This window comes from Cibotium barometz, chromosome 53, assembly GCF_041138505.1.
Source record: "Cibotium barometz isolate CiBa-2024 chromosome 53, ASM4113850v1, whole genome shotgun sequence".
Taxonomy (NCBI): Eukaryota; Viridiplantae; Streptophyta; class Polypodiopsida; order Cyatheales; family Cibotiaceae; genus Cibotium; species Cibotium barometz.
Window position 1 is genome coordinate 36,846,484 of NC_141098.1, and position 16,038 is coordinate 36,862,521.

The 16,038-nt window shown below is 45.3% G+C and overlaps 1 long non-coding RNA gene across 1 annotated transcript; it reads left to right on the forward strand.

Moving 5' to 3' along the window:
- Positions 1-627: 627 nt before the first annotated feature.
- On the forward strand, positions 628-14,977 carry LOC147608589 (uncharacterized). The gene is made up of 2 exons (XR_015264496.1): positions 628-937; positions 14,357-14,977. It is a non-coding gene; the product is annotated as an uncharacterized LOC147608589 (long non-coding RNA).
- The last annotated feature ends 1,061 nt before the right edge of the window (positions 14,978-16,038 follow it).

The window sequence follows — 16,038 nt, forward strand, 5'->3', positions numbered from 1 at the left end:
ATCTCTGTGGTTGTTATGGTCAGTGTGTATTTGATGATCAAAGTGTGTACGTGAATGGTTGCATAGGTCAAGATAGTGTGAAAGTGTTGATAAATTCTCTTTAATTCTTTCTTTAATAAGGCACGTTGATTCATGCTGCCATTCTTGTGAAGTGGTCGTGGGGGGCCGCCATCATCCACATGTACAGTAAGTGTGGGTTTTTGGGGATTTGGTTTGCTAGAAGACTATGATTGGGGTTTAAGTTCTTATTAAGAAGAAGTGTGTGTATGCTTTTGTGTGTGTGTGTGTGTTTTTTATTTTTTATTTTTTAAAGTTTCTTTCATTCATGTAATTGTTTTGTTTTGTTTTCTTGTTTTCTTGTTTCTTGTTTTTTTTTTGGTTTGTTTGTTTGTTTATTTTTGTTTTTTGGTAGTGTCTTAATTAAAAATCTTAGTTTGATATTATCTTTTGATTTCCTCTCCTTAGTATCTAGGTTTGTTAATTTATTTATTTTTGATTTTTCAAATGCTTTGTTTTGGTATTTGTCCTTCTTCACTATTATTTCCTTCTCAAATCTCTCAATTCTTTTAAGTTCAGATTTTTCTCACATTTTGAAGGTATATATACGAGTGGGGTTATAAGCCCAAGGAAGTCGTTTTAGTAACTGAACATAGAAGGATTGAAACCAAACAAGGTCACTCTTGTTGGTGTTCTTGGTGGATGGTTCACTTTGGCGGCCCTTGCACAGGGCAAATCATTTCATCAGCACATGACCTACAGAGGATTTGATTCAGACATCATCTCGGGGAGCGCCCGCGCGTGTAAGGGAGCTCGAAAGATGCTCGGATGGTGTTCAATAATTTGCATCGGCATGGCATGATCTTGTGGATTACCATGACAGCAGCCTGCGCATGCTGTTGCCAAAGGAGCTCTCCAACTCATCTACAAGATGCACAAGGTCAGTCAAACCCGAATGCACTCACTTGCATCATGTTAAGATTTGCATGAGATCACTTTTGGACCACTGCCGTTACTGCCGCTGTAACCCCAGTGGCAGTCTGGACCTTCAAGATTCACACTGGCCAGCGGGTGGGAGCACCAACACAGCCTGGCATGCAGTGACCCATTGAGGGTACTGGCGGAGACCATCTGCTTACCTTTGGAATCTCTTTCTTTATTGGCTTCAGCATCTAATCCTAGGTCACATGATAGCCGGTGGGGAACACCGCACACCTTGATCATGAGATGGGAGTGAAAAATACTTAAGTGGAGCTCGCTGGGCAGACACCTAAATGGCACATGGTAGCATGCTCGACCATTTGTAGGTATTTCAGTCAAGGGATGGTGCCTATCTGCTTGGTGGTGAAATGCTGTGTCCAGTCAGTCAGTTTTGTTAGGAGCATGTGAACCTGAAATCTCAAGTGAGAAAGGATGAAAGCCCAAGTTTTGAAGGTTTATGAATGACAGACTGTGCCAGGAGGCCCTACTCTGAGTGGTTGCTATTGGACCTGTTGAAAGGCAGGTCTCTGAACCTAGGCTCTTTAGATTAGGAAAAATCCACTTAAAAAAGAGAGAAGGTGCTGTTTAATAATGAGGAAGTGAAAACCTTTGCACACTTCATGACTCTCAATGCTATGTTAGCGTAAAAGTTCCTGAGTAGCTTGGAACCCCTATTATATATTATATATTGGGCTTTATTGTAGGTCCTCTCTAGCTGATACGGATTGGGGGTTGGGGGGCGTTATAGTAACTCATGGAAGCGCAGCCAGGAGCCCACCATCTGGGCTGGGCCAAGGTTGATATGGTCCCAGGAGATGTGAGAGCAGACCCTGAGAAAGTGGCCTGAGGAAAGGCCCCTGAGCTCATTCCACATCAGGGTTGGCAGCGGTGCTCCTTGCCTCGCAAGTGGGTGGAAACTAAAAAGAGTGTTGGATGAAGCACCTCCCAGGCACTGAAGAGGCTGACTGCAAACTTATCCTCAAAAGAGGTACTAAGTTTGTGGGTCCGGGCTGCCAAGAAGATCCATCTGGATTCTGGTGCCAAGTAGCGATGGGCCACCATGGGTGGGGGTGCAGGTCAAGATGCGGGCAAGTAGGAAACACTTCCACGGCTCTCCTCTAGGCTGGAGGCCATGGACAATCAGCATGCTCAGAAAAGCTCTGCTTTAAATTGCTGGATCAATGATGCCCAGTGTCACAGTCCCCTTTTGTGGAGGGGTTGGACAAAAACTCTTGAGGCCACTTTGACCCTAGCAGGATGGCCATTACTGCCGGACCATGAAAAGTTGCGGATAAGCTGCTGGATTTGGCCGATGCATGACTGAGAGACTGCCCAGCAAGATGCAGTGTACCACATGGTGGCCAATAGAACATGATTGGCCCGGACCACATGGCGTGCCAAGAACAAATGTGTGAGTTTGAAGTGGGGAGAACATGTCTTGTTTCTTTGCTAGTGTTAAGAGTACAAGGACTATTGAAGGCTATCTAGATAGTACTTCTATCACTTTGAAGGGGGGTTTGTTGGGTATTTTGGAGTCCGGTCAAGTGTCCTTAGTGGTGTGAAAACCCTCTTATTTAGGGTCGAAAGATAAGGCCTTGGTGGCTATAAAAGCATGTATTTGGGTGGATTCATTATCACAGTGAATATCATTTGAGTTGTGCAAACTTGCTCTCTTTGCCTGAGTATCACATCTTTTTCTCGCTCTCTTCTCTCTCCTCTCCCTGTCCCTGTCCCTGTCCCTGTCCCTGTCCCTGTCCCTCTCCCTGTGCGTCATTGTCATGGCTTGAGCATCCATCTCATCTCTCTACCAGTGTTGCAATGAAACGCGTTTCATTCCATGTGAATGAAGCGAAACGTTTCATAGGAAAAAAACGTGTTTCTTTCATGATGCTTGGGAAACCTACGTTTTTTCAACGTATTCTATCCAGAGAGCACGTTTTTCAAAAAAATGTCTACAGGCGACTAGGAAATTGATTGGAGGAGCTCCTGCCTTGCACAAATCAGCTCCTACCAGCTCCTCCCGCACTTCTCAGGTTCCGTGCCCGCCAACTCTCAGGTTGGTTGTGTTGATTTGTGCTTTTTTTCTTCGATTTTGTAAAAAACACACAGATTTTCAAATTTGGGGGTTTTCATGCCAGGGTGCCAATCCAGCCCTGCTTTTGTCAAGATGCCTCGCAGTAAGGATGCCATGTGGGCCCATGTCACTCCCCTATCTAAATACGGTGGTTCAAGCACACAAAAGTGGAAATGCAATTTTTGCGGGATTTGCTCAGGAGGGTCCATAATCCGTGTTAAGGTCCATTTCACAGGTTTAACTGGGGAAGGCATTGGTGCATGCAAACTTGTGCCTGCAAACATCAAAGCTGAGCTACAAGAATGGAAAAGACAACAACTGACAGGATGCGGTTGTGGGCCTGTGCTTGAGGATATTGGGGTTAGTGAGGATACATGTGAGGCATCAAAGAGAACACGGTTGGGTTCAAAGGAAGATGCACAGAGCCAAGCAGGATTTGGGGGTGCTGGTAGTTCCACTCCCACGGCAACACGAACCCATTTGCCCGCAACACCCAAAGCCTCTCTAAAGAGAGCAAGCATTCAAGCAAGCATGCAAAAGCAGGCAATTAAAGATGCAACTAGGGAACTCACTAGGCTTTTCATCCAATGTGCTTTGTCTTTTCACATTGTGCGCACACCACGATGGAAAAAGGCTATGAGGGCAATCAGCCGCATTGGATGAGAGTGGGAGGGACCCTCCTATGAGACCTTGCGCACTAAAGAGCTCAGAAGAGAGCAACAAGCAGTGGAGGTGGAGATGGAGTCATTAAAAGCCACTTGGAGCAAGTATGGTTGCACATTGTTATGTGACGGGTGGTCAGATATACGCAAGAGGAATGTGTACGATATTTTGGTGTCCTCTTGCAAGGGCACTATGTTTTTGCGTGCCATTGATGCATCTATGCCTGGGACAGTGGTGACAGGAGCATTTATATGGTCACACCTCCGCTAGGCTATCATGGAGATAGGCCCACAAAACATAGTGCAAGTGGTCACAGATAATGGTAGCAACTGTGTCTCTATGGGACGGATGCTAGAGGATGAGTTTCCACAGATTGTATGGACTCCATGTGCATCCCATAGCCTAGACGTGCTCATTGAAGATCTTGCCAAGATTAGGTGGATTGCTGACATCTTTGACACTGCGCGTAGCTTGGTGAAGTTTGTTACCAAGAGGCCCAAGGTCTTGGCAATGTTTCGTGCCAACAGAGTGACCTTGAGCTTTTGAAGCCCTCACAAACCAGGTTTGCATATATATTCATTGTGGTTGAGAGGGTAGTGAGAGTCTGACAGGGACTCATGCGCACAGTGGTTAGTCGAGAGTGGATGAGCTGGGAGGACCGTGAGCACCCGAAGGCAGTTGCTTTTGCACGCAGAGTGATGCAAGAAGATTGGTGAAAGGAGGCAGAGGCTTTATTGAGAGCTCTTCAACCATTCTATAGTGTTCTTCGCATCACTGACATGGAGGGCAGCACTCTTGGACTCTTGTACGAGTTCATGGACCAGATTGGAGAGGCTCTTAACCGATGCTTTCTCTTGACAGATGAGAGGTATTGAACTTCTAACTAGTTGCCTTCTTGTTGTAACTTGTAAGTTGTATCGTACTATGATCTATCGTAGCTTGTAGGAGTGAGCTAATAGCTTTGATCATTCATGGCTAATTTTCAGGGTTGAGGACATTCGACAAGTTTGGAATGACCGGTGGGATTGGTTCCATAGACCAATCCACGCGGTTGACCACATAATGCACCCTCTCTGGCGTAGTGAGGCCCAATATATTAATGAAGAGTTGGAAGATGGATGGCAAGATCACATTCATAAATGGACAAGAGGTGATGTGGAGCTCATGAGACGCTTGGAGGATGAGCGGCTAGTGTATCGGAATGCCAACCACGCATTTGGTAGACAGACTGCATGCATGCTAGAGACACAGCTTCAGCTAGTCTCATGGTGGGAGAAGTATGGGATCAGTAGCCCTCACTTGGTGTGTACAACTCTAAAAGACAAGTCTGTTATTTACATAATACATTGATCAATGATGATTATACTTAGACTTTAGTACCCTGGGGCTTGTACTTACAAAGTTTCTGTACTTAAATGGCAGAAACGCCTCGCCATTCGAGTCCTCTCACAGGATTGCAGTTCGGGTCTTGCTGAGAGGAATTGGAGCACATGGGCCCTCTTCCATACAAAGAAGAGGAACAGGTTGTCTACTGCTTAGTTGGGGCGGTTGGTGTATTGCCATTGCAATCTTCGCCTAATTGAGCAGTCGGGCAATCCGATAGAGCCTCGTCAGGTCAATGTCGATAAAATTGACATTGAGGAGATGAAAGATGTCCCAGAGATTCCTCACGAGGAGCGCGACATATATGCTATGTTGTATGAGGAGTTGATGGCACCTGCTCATGGCACACGAGCATCTACAGTAGCATTATCAGGAGGTGCTAGTACTAGTGCAGCAGTTGAGACGAGTGCGGCAGTTGAGCCAGCATCATCCTCTTCTGAGGGTGACATTGAGTCTACCGAGGAGAGTACCGATGAGGACATCGAGGATGTTGTGGATTGAGTGCCCAGTTGGCAGTGTCCACACTCCATATTGAGGACTCTAGTCTTTGGGGCTATCAAGCTCCTCTAGTTTACTATTTGTCATCATTCATGCATGATTGCATCTTTCAGGCTTCAGCATGCTTTACTTTGTGTATTTCAGACTTCAGTTTACTTTTTTTGTATCTGCTTAGGATTCAAACTTTTTGTGATCACTTTGAGTGCCATTATTGAGTAGTTGCCATTATTGATGATGAAATCCAGATCTTGATTCTTGATGTTGGCAATTTATTTATGCCAATTGGTCAGTGACTCAGTTGGGTGCCCACTGTAACTGGGTCACCCAGATTCTTTAGTTTTAGATTGTAAACATGTTTTAATGTGTAAATGATGCATGTTTAATATTGTTTTGCAAGGAAGGCAACATTTTTTTAACCTTTTAATAACCTGTATATAAATTTTGAGGCCTGTACCGCCCCTTTTTGTATGAAACGTTTTTGAAACTTCTGGAAAATGAATGAAACGTTTATGAAATGTTTATGAAACACATTTCATGAAACGCCTGGCAACTATGCTCTCTACTTCATTTCTACTCCACAAGGATAACTTTCATCCCCCATAGCTGCATATCTGTGATCCTGAAAGCCAATTGTAGCATGCAAGAGGTTGATCGTCGTAACGCACAACAAAGCCTTCTTTAAACCCGTGAGTCTGTGCAATTCCACTTAGAGAGAGAGTAGAAGAGAGTGAGAAAGGGACACAGTATTGGGTCCCAATTTACCCACTAAAGCCCCCCCCCCCCCCCCCCCTCGCAAGGAGGAGTATTTGCTTATATTGATCTTTGGAGAACTTACAATGAGTATTAAGGATGACTGAGGACTGCCAGACTCAAGGACGATGTAGACCCAACGCAGGCTAATCCAGATGCTGTCCAAGCTCCTTTGAATGGCACTTCAATGACCACTATGTAGCCCCAAAACTGAGGAATGCACATATGCTGGCTGAATGCTGAAGATGCCCTTTGTGGAGACTTGGGAATGCTTGGAACTGATCTTGACTTGTGCTGAAATTACTGAATACCTGAATGAAGGAATGGGAGGGATGCGCATGCTTTTATATTTACAAAAGCATCCAATCGGCTCATTCATACCCTGTCAGCCAGTCCCTTGTGGTGGACAAATAATAATATTTTAATGCGTTTTGTGCTGGCTGACCTGAAGTTGCTCACGAAATTTTGCATTCCTCCTGCCATGCTGGCCGACTACTGCCAGAAGGCAGTAGTGCTGGCTGCAGCCTGTGATGAGGCTGTTTATGCTGGCCAACAGCCCATGGCGAGGCTCTTGTGCTGGCCGACAGCCAATGGGCAAGTGTAGTGAAACCGGCCTTTAGAAACTTGACGGGCGGTGGAACAAACACTCGCACACAAAACACTTCATCACCCATGGGAATCTGAAAAAGGAAAACAAACAGGTGGAGCTAGATTGCTCCTGCAAATAATACAAGGACACCGTTTGGCCCCAAAACGCAGTGGCGCCCCTTGCGGTATTTCTTTACTTGATCAAAAATGAGTACAAAGTACAACTTGTCGAATCCTTTACCAATAGGAATCCCTTTTAGCTTTTCACCCAAGACTTTTCAAATAAGAACTCTCGTTATCACAGCAAAGCATTCCATAGAGAAGGCACACCTGTACGACACCTCCTTGCTTGAAAAGGTCTTCTCCACCTCAACCATGGATCACACGAACCTTTCCCAAACAGCAGTAGGGCTTTACCAAACCATATGTCATTCCTACAGTCACAGCTTGCGTGTAACCTCGGGAAACTAGAACCTGTTCACATGAATCCAGAGACATGCTTTCCACACAAAACCAGAGACCTGTATCCGATAAACCATAGACCTGTATCCATAAACCATAGGCCTGTATCCTCGATACCAAAGTCCTGTTGCTTCTCGAAAGACCAATGTTCCGTTTCCATGACAGATAAATCCACATATGCACCATCAATCACGATGCCAAAAACCTAGAGAGAGAAAGATGGAGGATGTGTCAAAGCAATCCTTGAATACACATAAGTCCAAGACGAAGAGTAACAACACATGTCTTCCAAGAACATCATCCTGTGTATATGTAGCTTGGTCCTCTGTATCCTAATCTCTTAAACAAAACCTGCTTGCGAAGAGGGAGAGAGAGACCTCTTTGCTGTTAACCCCTCGGTGCCTCGTTCAGCTCGCCTTCTTCCCAGAGAGAGAGAGAGAGTCGTGCTGTCCAACCCAATAGTTGGCTTGAGATGTCTTTGCTGGTTGCTTCCACTCATGCAACCTGCCTGCATCCGCCTGGCTCCTGTTGCTAGCTGCAGCCCATATGCGCAGCCACTTGGTCTTCCACACGTGCAGCCTCTACCTGAAACCTGCCTGGTTGCCCAATTGGCACAGTAGCTCATAGATGTAGTCGCCTGGTCGCTTTTTACTTGGTAGTAGCCCATGCTCAACCACCTAATCACCTGCCCGGCTACCCATGTGCAACAACGCCCTGCTGTAGGCCATGCGCATCAGCACCTTGTGAGCGCCTAGCAGCAGCAACTCGGCAGCAGCACCTGACGGTGGTGGCAGCAGTACCCAGCGGCGGCAGCAGCAGCACCACCCGACGGCGGCAGTTGCAGTAGTTGGCGGAAGCAGCAGTACCTAGCGTAGGAGCGCCTGGCGGTCAGCAGCACCTGACGGCGGCAGTTGCAGTAGCTGGCGGAAGCAGCAGCACCTAGCGTAGCAGCGCCTGGCTGTCAGCAGCACTCTTGGTGTCGACGGCAGCAGTAGTAGTCGCCTGGCTCCTGCGCAGCAGCACCACCCGCCGCCTGTAGCTATGTGTACAGTAGCGCCACCCCTGAAGATCCATACGGTGACCACCACCCTACCTGTTGCATTTTTTTTCCGCCCTTCCACTATATTTTGATGCATGAGCATATACGTGGCTTGCATTTTTTTTCCGCCTTGCCTTCACCTCGTACCCTCACTTGGTTTTGGCACACAAGCATTTACATCGACGAAGAGAGTTGTGGGTGCAAATGTGGCGGTTGAATAAGGGCTTGGTCCATTTAAAATTAAAAAGCTTTAAACCTTAGCTTGTTGGGCTTGGCCCACTTTCATTTTCAAAGACTTGAAACCTTAGTGGCTGGGAATTAACAAGCAGCGTATGAAATGAATCATCGCCATGCAGCATGATATGAATCGCCGCCAGCGCATGCCTGAAGCGAAACGCCGCCAACCTGCACACGCGATCGCTTGAAGAGAGAGAGATGCGGCCATTTCTTATTGCCGGCTTTTGTGCTGCGAGCAAATGAAGTGAAGTTGCCTTGCTAATCATCGCTGCAATCAGTCGTGGTGAGACTGTGAAGAAGAAGGCACTCCCTCACACGCACATAAAGAGAAAGAAGAGTGCTCATTCCGGCGTCCAGAAATGGAAGAGCGAAGAAGGAGAGAGCGATTCGTCCTGGCTGCAACGCAGGAAAATGACATTCAATATTATACGTTTTTTTTTCTAAGCTTTACTTTATAAAAAAAAAGTATCATTAAAAAGAGGCTATCGCCACTTTTACTTGGCTGAGGAGAAAAAGGGGATAAAAAAAAAGACAAAAGAAAAAACATAATAACATTCATCTCTTTTCCTTGCATGTGAAGAAGGAAGCGGAAGAGGAGAAGATATTTGTAATAAAGAAGCAGGTGAAATTCTCGGCGGCAAACAATAACATAGCTTCGCACTCACCCACTCACATAGTCACATGTTAGCAAGCCTCATAAGTTGTTTGTATTCAAAAATTGAAAGCATTGTAAAATTCAATCCTTGAGGGCCGTGAGGACATTGTTTCTCGTGGAGGACATCATCGGCAAGCGCGCAAAAGCTTCGTCAACATCAAGCAAGAAGTGGTTAGATAAGATCTTTCTCTTTTTCTCATATAAAAGCTACATAAATTTGCTTTATGAATCAAACACGTGCACATCAAATTCATTATACAAGGCACATTGCACATTATATCTTGCCTCGTTCATTGGTGTCGTAGTATCATCTCGCTCTCTTGTCATTTAGCACAAAGCTTGTTTATCATCAGCACTCCATCATTGTAGCGTTGCATTTGTCAGAAAGATCCATAGCGTACATTACTATCTACTAGTACCTTCTTCATTGGGGTGTTGGAAAAGTGTAGCATTATCCTTGTTGGATATCTGGGGGAGTTGTCGGGTTTTGTCCTCTTTGCCTTGCTCGTCCAGATATTTCCCAAACAGTGGCACGCCCGGTGGGACCTTGACTTGGTCTTGTTTCCGCGACACGAACCTACTTGGAAAGGGGACTTATGCAAAGTGCCAAAGATTGGCAAGATAGCTTGAGAGAGAGTGACCGAGCTAAGAGATACCTAAAAGGGAGAAAGCCAAGTAACACTTACTTCACTCTAGCCCCACTAGCACTTTTCCATTACAAAGTTCACCTCCTTCGCCATCATCAGGGGGGAGTTCACCTGCAATCGTAATTTCTGTAGCAATTCCAATTATGGCTCAACCACCACTTACCCCTTCATTCGCCATTCAATCACCTTTGGTTTTGCCACCAAATTTCTCCCGTCCTGATGCACCTCTCATCCCATTCTCCACATTCTATGGGACGTCGTTGGAGGATCCCACCGCTCATCTAAACAATTTCAAAATTGCTTGTTTGACCTCACACGTCGTCGAGGAAGGGCATGTGATGAATTATTTTAGCACTACACTCAAAGGTGAGGTCTCAAATTGGTTTGCCAAGCAACAACCAAACTCCATTCCAAACTTTGTCGATTTTGAGCAAAAGTTCTTGGTTGAATTCATGACATACTTCATTAGGGACTTGTGCTTACCATAAAGAAAAAACATAATAACATTCATCTCTTTTCCTTGCATGTGAAGAAGGAAGCGGAAGATCTTCATGGGATGATTTGGGAATTACTTAAAGATCTTTGACCGATTTCTTAAAGATCTTCATGGATGATTTGGGGATTGGGACTACGCATGATAAACTTGTTGCAGCCCTTAGGTATGTCTTTCACAAGTGCCGTGAAAAATCAATAGCTTTGAATGCAAAAAAGTGTGTGTTTGGTGTCACTTATGGCATTTTGTTGGGTCATCTTATTAGCAAGCATGGCATTTCTGTGGATCCCCAAAAAGTTGAGGCTATTCTTGCATTTTTGCCACCCACTACCGTGCGTTAAGTAAGGGGTTTTCTTGGAGCCAAGAATTTTTGCTCAAAATCGGCAAAGTTTGGGATGGAGTTTGGTTGTTGCTTGGCAAACCAATTTGAGGCCTCACCTTTGAGTGTAGTGCTAAAATAATTCATCACATGCCCTTTCTCGACGACGTGTGAGGTCAAACAAGCAATTTTGAAATTGTTTAGATGAGCGGTGGGATTCTCCAACGGCGTCCCATAGAATGTGGAGAATGGGATGAGGGGTGCATCATGACGGGACAAATTTGGTGGCAAAACCAAATGTGATTGAATGACGAATGAAGGGGGAAGTGGTGGTTGAGCCATAATTGCAATTGGTATAGAAATTACGATTCCAGGTGAACTCCCCCCTGATGATGGCGAAGGAGGTGAACTTTGTAATGGAAAAGTGCTAGTGGAGCTAGAGTGAAGTAGGTGTTGCTTGGCTTTCTCCCTTTTATGGTATCTCTTAGCTCGGTCACTCTCTCTCAAGCTATCTTGCCAATCTTTGGCACTTTGCATAAGTCCCCTTTCCAAGTAGATTCGTGTCGCGGAAACAAGACCAAGTCAAGGTCCCACCGGGCATGCCACTGTTTGGGAAATATCTGGACGAGCAAGGCAAAGAGGACAAAACCCGACAACCCTCCCAGATATCCAACAAGGATAATGCTACACTTTCCCAACACCCCAATGAAGAAGGTACTAGTAGATAGGAATGTATGCTATGGATCTTTCCGACAAATGCAGCGCTGCAATGATGGAGTGTTGATGATGTATACACACACAAATGTTAAACAAGCTTTGTGCTAAATGACAAAAGAGCGAGATGATACTATGACACCAATGAACGAGGCAAGATATAATGTGCAATGTGCCTTGTATAATGAATTTGATGTGCACGTGTTTGATTCATAAAGCAAATTTATGTAGCTTTTATATGAGAAAAAGAGAAAGATCTTATCTAACCACTTCTTGCTTGATGTTGACGAAGCTTTTGCGTGCTTGCCGATGATGTCCTCCACGAGAAACAATGCCCTCACGGCCCTCAAGGATTGAATTTTACAATGCTTTCAATTTTTGAATACAAACAATTATGAGGCTTGCTAACACGTGACTATGTGAGGAGTGGGTGAGTGTGAAGCTATGTTATTGTTTGCCGCCGAGAATTTCACCTGCTTCTTTATTACAAATATCTTCTCCTCTTCCGCTTTCTTCTTCACATGCAAGGAAAAGAGATGAATGTTATTATGTTTTTTCTTTTTTCTTTTTTCTTTTTTTTTAAAATCTCCTTTTTTCCCTCGGCCAAGTAAAAGTGGCGATAGCCTCTTTTTAATGACACTTTTTTTTTAATAAAGTAAAGCTTAGAAAAAAAAATGTATAATATTGAATGTCATTTCCCTGCGTTGCAGCCGGGACGAATCTCTCTCTCTCCCCTTCTTCGCTCTTCCGTTTCTAGACATGTATTCATAAACCATAGGCCTGTATCCTCGATACCAAAGTCCTGTTTCTTCTTGAAAGACCAATGTCTTGTTTCCATGACAGATAAATCCACGTATGCACCATCAATCACGATGCCAAAAACCTAGAGAGAGAAAGATAGAGGATGTGTCAAGCAATCCCTGAATACACATAAGTCCAAGACGAAGAGTAACAACACATCTCTTCCAAGAACATCATCCTATGCATATGTAGCTTGGTCCTTTGTATCCTAATCTCGTAAACAAAACCTGCTTGCGAAGAGAGAGAGAGAGAGAGAGACCCCTTGGCTGTTAGCCCCTCGGTGCCTCCTTTAGCTCGCCTTCTTCCCAGAGAGAGAGAGAGAGTCGTGCTGTCTAACCCAACAGTCGCCTTGAGATGTCTCTGCTGGCTGCTTCCACACATGCAACCTGCCTGCATCCGCCTGGCTCCTGTTGCTAGCTGCAGCCCATATGTGCAGCTACTTGGTCTTCCACACGTGCAGCCTCTACCTGAAACCTGCCTCGCTGCCCGACTGGCAGTAGCTCATAGATGTAGTCTCTTGGTCGCTTTTTACTTGGTAGTAGCCCATGCTCAACCACCTAATCACTTGCCCGGCTGCCCATGTGCAGCAACGCCCTGCTGTAGGCCATGCGCATCAGCACCTTGTCAACGCCCAGTAGCAGCAACTCTCTGCAGCAGCACTCGATGGTGGTGGTAGCAGTATCCAGCAGCACCTGACGGCGGCAGTTGCAGTAGCTGGCGGAAGCAGCAGCACCTAGCGTAGCAGCGCCTGGCGGTCAGCAGCACTCCTGGCGGCAGCAGCTCCTGGTGGCGGCGGTAGCAGTAGTCGCCTGGCTCTTGCGCAGGAGCACCACTCGCCGCCTGTAGCCATGTGTACAGCAGCGCCACCCTGAAGATCCATACGGCGACCACCACCCTGCCTTATCGAATCTTCGCCACCTTCCCTTTTATAAAGAAAACGATGCGCTTTTTCTCAAAAACGCCAAAAGCCAAGGATTTAAAAACGCATGCCTCCATAAAAATAATAATAAGCCTCAAAGGTTATTAAACCTTATAATAAAATCCTTTTTTTTGTCCCCTTTCACACTTGGGCTAGCCACACTTATGAGTTTCCTTTTCACATTCAATTGATGCCTATCCACATTGTGCGTCCCGTGCCCGTGCCCGTGCCCGTACCCATGCCCACCTGCTTGTTGTCCTGAGGGAAAAACACAGGGTCGTAACATGTAGGGCAGCCGACTGGCTGACCAAGCCCTTCTATGGCCTGGATGCTGCCCTTTATGGGCTGGCCATGCCATGGCTTAGCCCCAAAGGCTTACCTAAATGCTCCTAATGCAAACCTAATACTAAGCCTGACACTACATGCACTATCTGATAATTCTCCAAGTGGGTTAAGAGGACTGACCTCTAAGGTTCAGAGAGTGACCTACGTAGCTCGTGCTTGACTGTCCCTGGATTGAACGCTCACAATGGGGCACGACATACGACAAAATATTCCTAAAAAGGTAAATTCTACTGATGCATGGTGCACTGATGTAGAGCTAGTGTGTCACATAGCACTCTAGTGCAGGGTGCATGTGACATTCCCTCCTGGTTACCTTGGCAACAGGTTCACTTCCAAGTAGTCTGCTAGGAGCTGGGGGTACTCGGGGAAGAACTCTTCGTCGAGCCATATTGCTTCATAGGTACGTTGGTCTCGAAACTTCGTGTAGAATTGTCTGTCATCGACCAGATCCATGCTTCCACCTGTGGAGGAGAATTTGTTCAGGCTCAGTTACTTCGGCTTCGTCTACCACGTTCGGTTGTTGCTTATTTGTAATATCCTGCGAAGCTGGATCAATATAGGGTTTCAACCAAGAAACATGGAAAACATTATGCATAGTCCAACAATCAGGAAGCTTAAGCTTCATAGAGACATCATTGATCTTTTTAATGATAGGAAAGGGTCCGAAGCTACGAAAGGATAATTTTGGACAATGTTTGCCCACTTGCTTTAGTCTTTGCTTCATAATCTTAAGATATATCCAGTCCCCTTCTTTAAAGTTGACATCTCTTCTTGATTTATTGGCTTGCCAGGTGTATGCTTCCTGTGCTTTGGCAAGACGCTCTTTGAGAGATTCAATTATCTCTGAAAATGTTTCTGTGGTCTTGTTGGCCTCAAAGGAAGGTGATACCATTCTTGTCAGAAGTGACGAGAAACGACGGCCAAATGCTATCTCGTTTGGAGTTCGACCAATGCTAAATGAATGAGTGTCGTTGAGGATGGCTTGAACCAAAGGAAGATAATGCCCCCATTTTGACTGCCTGTCATGGCAATACGATTTGAGAACATCAAATGCGAGCTAATTGTATATTTCTGTCTAGCCATCTGTTTGCGGATGGAATGCACTAGATAGATGCAACTTGGTCCCAAAATTATCGAATAATGCTCTCCAAAAATTTGAAGTAAACTTCGGATCCCTGTCTGATGTTATTGTCCTTGGCAGACCTCCGATGGGGTACTAATGGCGGATGAACAGGCGAGCGATGTCTTCAGCTATGGCCATTTGCTTGCATGGGATCAGCATGCAGAATTTACTGAATCAGGCCACAATGGTAATGCACTGTGTGTTTCGAGATCCAAATGCAGTGAGAAGAGGTCCAACAAAGTCCATATTGATATCCTGAAAAGGACCATTTGGAATTGGCAAAGGTTGAAGTAACCCTACTTGTTTTGTATGAGATACCTTCACTTTCTGGCAGATTTGATATGCTTGGACATATTGATAGACATCCCGTCTCATCTTTGGCCGATAGAATGATCGCTCAAGTTTCTCTAGTGTACTGTTGATACTATGATGCTCTCCAATGAGAGAATCATGAGCATCATGGAGAAGTGCCTGTCGCTTTTCCCTGAGAATGCACAGTCGGTTCTTGTAAAATAACCAGCCATCATGAATGGTGTAGTGACCCGATTTTGATTGTAGGGCGAATCTAAATTGAATCCCGAATTCCAAAGAATCCTCATATTGTGTCTTCATACCATCGAGATCTTTTCCTTTGGACTCTTACAAATTTTGAATTGTGCCTTTTCTACTGAGAGTATCGACAACGGGATTATTTGAGCCACGGATGTATTCAATCATATGTTGCATGTGTGGAAGCCTTGCTGTATTGATCCACAACGCTAAGCATACTTAAGAACATTGATGCTAATTACTTATGATTAAGACACAGAGGAGAGAGAAGAAGAGAAAGATTAGTGTTCAGGTTTTCTTGTATTACTACAAAAAGGTAACTTAGTGCTTGTACATGATGTAGGCCTGTGGTCAGCCCCAATGGGGTTTACCTGGGCCCTTCTACTTATGATCTACTACTGACATGGATGATAGATGACTGAACTTCTGAAATATGACTTATCTTATGCTGAAAATGACTACATGCTTATATATATTGCTATGATGCCAGTCGGCTAGCTGAATATATTGTTGGCTTGATGCTTGGACAAAACCTGGATTAACTTCTGATTATCTTCTGATTTTCTGCCCACACATGCTGCCCTTCTTGTAGCCCATGGCTGACTACTAGAGGGAGCTTTGGCTGCCAGCCGACAGCACCCTGTGCACTCCCATGAGATGATGCATATGCTGTTGATGCTGCTGAAGGTGACTTAGATGATGATGTTGACTATGCTACTGATGTGCTGCCTATGCTGATGGTGCTATAGACCAAGGTGATGGCCGTGATGCTGATGATGAAGATGATGGTGATGATGATGA